Consider the following 6,637-nt stretch of genomic DNA (forward strand, 5'->3'; position numbering starts at 1 on the left):
AAGTGTAGAGGGGTTAAGCTGGGGGAGTCATGACCCATTCATGTTTTAAAAAGTATGGGGAGGGGCACCTGGGTGGCTCAGTCGGTTGACGTCTGCCTTCGACTCGGGTCATGATCCCGGGGTCCTGGGATCGAGTCCCGCGTCGGGCTACTTGCTCAGTGGGGAGCCTGCTTCTCCCTCTGCCCCTCACCCTGCTCATGCTCTCTCTCTCTCTCTCAAATAAATAAATAAAATATTTAAAAAAAGAGAAAGTATGGGGAAATGAGCACTGTCAACATTGCTGAGAGGATTGAAAATTGGTACAATTTCTGTGGCAGGAAGTTTTGCAATGTCTTTCAAAATGACTGAAGTGTGTAGCTTTGAGCCAACAATTCCATCTCTAGGATTGTAAGCTACAGATGTTCTTGCATATGTGGAAAATGTCTTACATAAACAGCCGGTCATTGCAGTGTTGATTGCAATAATCAAACGACAGCCCGATGACTGTCATTGCAGGAATGATTAATATAGTCTGTCACTTCAAAGGAATACTCTTATCATAAAAAAAAACAAACAAAATCAGATGAAAAAAGAAAACAACAAACTGAGGAAGCTATATCTCAATAAAGAATGATATCTAAAATATTTTGCTGAGTGGGAGAAGCAAGGTTAATAACAGTGGATATATTGCACTATCATAAATATAAAGATGGGGGGAGATAAACATTCATTTTTATGATGTTAAATGACCATTGCAGTTTCAAACTCCCCAGGGTCAGTGGGAGCCCCCACTGAGATTGCATTACACCCTAGTTTCCCTCCACAGTCCACTTCCTTCCCTTCCCTAGGTCCTGATCCCAAGAGTGCTCCCCCAATAAATACTAACCTCTATCTCAGAGTGTGCTTCCTGGAGAGCCCAACCTGAATTTTACTGGAAGTCACCAGTTTTCCAGAGTGGTTCTGCTATTTTATACTCCCACCAGCAGTAAATAAAATTTCAGTTGCTTCCCGTCTTTGTCAATACAGATGTGTGTCCCTTTCAGTTTTAATTTGCCTCTCCATGATGGCTGAGCGCCTTCTCAAGAGCTTGTTGGCCATCCTGTCAAATGCCTGAATACAAATAGAATATTAAAAAGGAAAAAGGAAAAGAGAGGACTCTGGCTGCTGTGTGGAAGGGGCAAGAGTAAAAATAGGTGGTCTCATCAGTACGTAGTAGTGTCCTAGAGGAGATGATGATGGCCGGACATATCATAGCTGCGGAGATGGAGGGGGCACCTGGGTGGCTCAGTCAGCTAAGCGTCTGCCTTTGGCTCAGGTCATGATCTCGGGGTCCTGGGATGGAGTCCCTCATCAGGCTTCTTGCTCAGCAGGGAGCCTGCTTCTCCCTGAGCCTGCTGCTCCCCCTGCTTGTGCTCTCTCTCTCTCTCACAAATAAATAAAATCTTAAAAAAAAACCCAAAAAATCTGTGAATCAAAGGATACATTGAACTTCATCAAAATTAAAAACCTTGGTGCATCAAAGGACACGATCAAAAGAATGAAAAGACAGCCCACAGAATGAGAGAAAACTCTGAAGAAAATATAGATGTAAATCTTTGTGACTTTTGAATAGATACCAGTTTCTTAGTTTTGACACCAAAAGGACAAACAACCAAAGAAAATACACGCATGGTGGACATCATCAAAATTAAGAACTTCCACGTGTCAAAGGAGAGATAGCATTGAGAAAATGAAATGACAACCCACGGAATGAGAGAAATGTTTGTAAATCACATATTTGATAAGGGTCTGGTATCCAGAATATATAAAGAACTCTCATAACTCAACAATAAAAAGGCAACCCAATTAAAAAATTGGGCAAAGGATTTGAATGAACATTTCTCCAGAAGAGATATACAAATGCCAATAAACACATGCTCAACCTCATTAATCATTTGGGAAATGGAAATCACAACTGAATTGAGATACCTCTTCATACTCAGTAGGATTTCTATACTGAAAGAAAGAAGAAAGAGAGAGAGGGGAAGGAAGGACGGGAGGGAGGGATGACAGTGAGCATGTGAAGAAGCTAGAAGCCTCCTATGCTGCTGGGGTGAATGTAAAATGGTGAAGTTACTATAATACAGTGGCAGTTTTGCAAAAAGTTATACACAGAATTATCAAATGGCTCAGCAATTCAAATCCTGTGCACATACTCAAGGGAATTGAAGGCAGGTATTCAAACACAAATGTACACAAGAATGTACATAGCAGCATTATTCATAATCAGCCTCCAAGTAGAAACAGCCCAAATGTCCATCAGTGGATGAATGCATAGATAAAACGGGATATATACATACAGAGAAATATTTGGCCATAAAATCTTAAAAAAAAAAAAAAGAAGAAGGACTGACATATACTAAAACACAGATGAACCTTGAAAACATTATGCTAAGTGGATTGTATGGTTCCATTTATATGAAACGTCCAGTGTAGGCTAATCCATAGAGACGGAAAACACATTAGTGGTCGCCAAGGCGTGGGGGAGGGGGGAAGGTGTGTGGGGGGGAGGGGGAGTGAGTGCTAATGGGTATGGTGTCTTTTTGGGGGTGATAAAAATGTTGTAGAATTGGGCGCCTGGGTGGCTCAGTTGGTTAAGCGACTGCTTTCGGCTCAGGTCATGATCCTGGAGTCCCTGGATCGAGTCCCGCATCGGGCTCCCTGCTCGGCAGGGAGCCTGCTTCTCCCTCTGACCCTCCCCCCTCTCATGTGCTCTCTCTCTCTCATTCTCTGTCTCAAATAAATAAAATCTTAAAAAAAAATGTAGAATTAATGGTGATGATTGCCTAACTTTTTTTTGAGAGAGAGAGAGAACATGTGTGCATGCAGGGACACGGAGGGAAAGAGGGAGAGGGAGAGAGAATCTTAAGCAGGTTCTATGCCCAGCACCATCTCACAACCCTGAGATCACGACCTGAGCTGAAATCAAGAGTTGGACGCTTAACCGACTGAGCCACCCAGGCGCACCCTGCCCTTTTTAGAGAGTGCACAACTTTTAGAATATACTAAAAACTACTAAATCTGTACACTTAATAATGGTGAGTTTTATGGTTGGTGAATTTTATCTCCATAAAAAATGTGTGCAGAGAAATACAAATTTAAAAATAAACAAAAAACCTGATAGAACTGTATGCCAACAAGAATGGATTTTCCTGTGCGTAGATTTTAAAATAAATTTCAAATATGAAGAAATTTTAGGTTTCTTGAGGGTAGAGCCTATATCTGAATCAAATTTGTACCTCCTCAGAGAGTCTGGTATATTGCCTTATGGTTAGTAGTTGTGTATTAAAGAAAATGATGGGGGCGCCTGGGGGGCTCTGAAGGTTAAGTGTTGGCCTTCTGCTCAGGTCATGATCCCAGGGTCCCAGGGTCTGTATCCAGCGCCCTGCTCAGTGGAGAATCTGCTTATCTCTCTCCCTCTGCCCCTTCCCCCGCTCGTGCTATTAAATAAATAAATAAATAAATAAATAAATAAATAAATAAAGTAAATGATAATTAGGGGTGTCTGGGTGGCTCAGTCAGGTTATGCAGGTTATGCGTCCAACTCTTGATCTCAGCTCAGGTCTTGATCTCGGTGTTGGGAGTTCAAGCCCCAGGTTGGGCTACTTAACAAAACAAAACAAACAAAAACAAAACAAGAAACCATTTAAAGTAAATGATGATTAAACCAAAATTATTTTTTTTAAATTTTATTATGTTGTTAGTCACCATACATCATTAGTTTTTTTTAATTTTTTATTGTTATGTTAATCCCCATACATTACATCACTAGTTTTTGGTGTAGTGTTCCGTGATTCATTGTTTGTGCATACCACTCAGTGCTCCATGCAGAATGTGCCCTCTTTAATACCCATCACCAGGCTAACCCATCCTCCCACCACCCTCCCCTCTAAAACCCTCAGTTTGTTTTTCAGAGTCCATCGTCTCTCGTGGTTTGTCTCCCCCTCCGATTTTCCCCCTTTCATTCTTCCCCTCCTGCTATCTTCTTTTTTTTTTCCTTAACATATAATGTATTATTTGTTTCAGAGGTACAGATCTGTGATTCAACAGTCTTGCACAATTCACAGTGCTCACCATAGCACATACCCTCCCCAGTGTCTATCACCCAGCCACCCCATCCCTCCCACCCCAACCCCCACTCCAGCAACCCTCAGTTTGTTTCCTGAGATTAAGAATTCCTCATATCAGTGAGGTCATATGATACATGTCTTTCTCTGATTGACTTATTTCGCTCAGCATAACACCCTCCAGTTCCATCTACGTCATTGCAAATGGCAAGATCTCATTCCTTTTGATGGCTGCATAATATTCCATTGTATATATATACCACTTCTTCTTTATCCATTTATCTGTCGATGGACATCTTGGCTCTTTCCACAGTTTGGCTATTGTGGACATTGCTACTATAAACATTGGGGTGCACGTACCCCTTTGGATCCCTACATTTGTGTCTTTGGGGTAAATATCCAGTAGTGCAATTGCTGGATCATATGGTAGCTCTATCTTCAACTTTTTGAGGAACCTCCATACTGTTTTCCAGAGTGGTTGCACCAGTTTGCATTCCCACCAACAGTGTAGGAGGGTTCCCCTTTCTCCACATCCCTGCCAACATCCATTGTTTCCTGACTTGTTAATTTTAGCCATTCTGACTGGTGTGAGGTGATATCTCACTGAGGTTTTGATTTGGATTTCCCTGTTGCCGAGCAATGTTGAGCACTTTTTCATGTGTCTGTTGGCCATTTGGATGTCTTCTTTGCAGAAATGTCTGTTCATGTCTTCTGCCCATTTCTTGATCGGATCATTTGTTCTTTGGGTGTTGAGTTTGAGAAGTTCTTTATAGATTTTGGATACTAGCCCTTTATTTGGTATGTCATTTGCAAATATCTTCTCCCATTCTGTCAGTTGTCTTTTGGTTTTGTTGACTGTTTCCTTTGCTGTGCAAAAGCTTTTTATCTTGATGAAGTCCCAATAGTTCATTTTTGCCCTCGCTTCCCTTGTCTTTGGAGACGTGTCTAGCAGCCAAGGTCACAGAGATTGCTGTCTGTGTTAATTTCTCTTTCTTCTGTTTTGTTGTTGGTGTATAGGAATGCCACTGATTTCTGTGCATTGATTTTATATCCTGCCACTTTACTGAATTCCTGTATGAGTTCTAGCAGTTTTGGGGTGGAGTCTTTTGGGTTTTCCACATAAAGTATCATATCATCTGCAAAGAGTGAGAGTTTGACTTCTTCTTTGCCGATTTGGATGCCTTTTATTTCTTTTTGTTGTCTGATTGCTGTGGCTAGGACTTCTAATACTATGTTGAATAGCAGTGGTGATAGTGGACATCCCTGCTGCATTCCTGACCTTAGGGGGAAAGCTCTGTTTTTCCCCATTGAGAATGATATTGACTGTAGGATTTTCCATAGATGGCTTTTATGATATTGAGGTATATACCCTCGATCCCTATACTCTGAAGAGTTTTGATCAAGAAAGGATGCTGTACTTTGTCAAATGCTTTTTCTGCATCTATTGAGAGGATCATATGATTCTTGTTCTTTCTTTTGTTAATGTATTGTATCACGTTGATTGATTTGCGGATGTTGAACCAACCTTGGAGCCCAGGGATAAATCCCACTTGGTCGTGGTGAATAATCCTTTTAATGTACTGATGGATCCTATTGGCTAGTATTTTGGTGAGAATTTTTGCATCCATGTTCATCAAGGATATTGGTCTGTAATTCTCCTTTTTGATGGGGTCTTTGGTTTTGGGATCAAGGTAATGGTGGCCTCATAAAACGATTTTGGAAGTTTTCCTTCCATTTCTATTTTTTGGAACAGTTTCAGAAGAATAGGTATTAATTCTTCTTTAAATGTTTGGTAGAATTCCCCTGGGAAGGCATCTGGCCCTGGGCTTCTGTTTGTTGGGAGATTTTTGATGACTGCTTCAATTTCCTTAGTGGTTATAGGTGTGTTCAGGTTTTCTGTTTCTTCCTGGTTCAGTTTTGGTAGTTGATACATCTCTAGGAATGCATCCATTTCTTCCAGGTTATCTAATTTGCTGGCATAGAGTTGCTCATAATATGTTCTTATAATTGTTTGTATTTCTTTGGTGTTGGTTGTGAGCTCTCCTCTTTCATTCATGATTTTGTTGATTTGGGTCATTTCTCTTTTCTTTTTGATAAGTCTGGCCAGAGGTTTATCAATCTTGTTAATTCTTTTAAAGAACCAGCTCCTAGTTTCGTTGATCTGTTCTACTGTTCTTTTGGTTTCTATTTCATTGATTTCTGCTCTGATCTTTATTATTTCTCTTCTCCTGCTGGGTTTAGGCTTTATTTGCTGTTCTTTCTCCAGATCCTTTAGGTGTAGGGTTAGGTTGTGTACTTGAGACCTTTCTTGTTTCTTAAGAAAGGCTTGTATTGCTATATACTTGCCTCTTAGGACTGCTTTTGCTGCATTCCAAAGATTTTGAACAGTTGTGTCTTCATTTTCATTGGTTTCCATGAATTTTTTAAATTCTTCTTTAATTTCCTGGTTGACCCAGTCATTCTTTAGTAGTATGCTCTTTAGCCTCCATGTATTTGAATTCTTTCCAACTTTCCTCTTGTGATTGAGTTCTAGTTTCAAAGCACTGTGGTCT

This window comes from Mirounga leonina, unplaced genomic scaffold, assembly GCF_011800145.1.
Source record: "Mirounga leonina isolate KUSES-001 unplaced genomic scaffold, KU_Mleo_1.0 Mir_454, whole genome shotgun sequence".
Classification (NCBI taxonomy): domain Eukaryota; kingdom Metazoa; phylum Chordata; class Mammalia; order Carnivora; family Phocidae; genus Mirounga; species Mirounga leonina.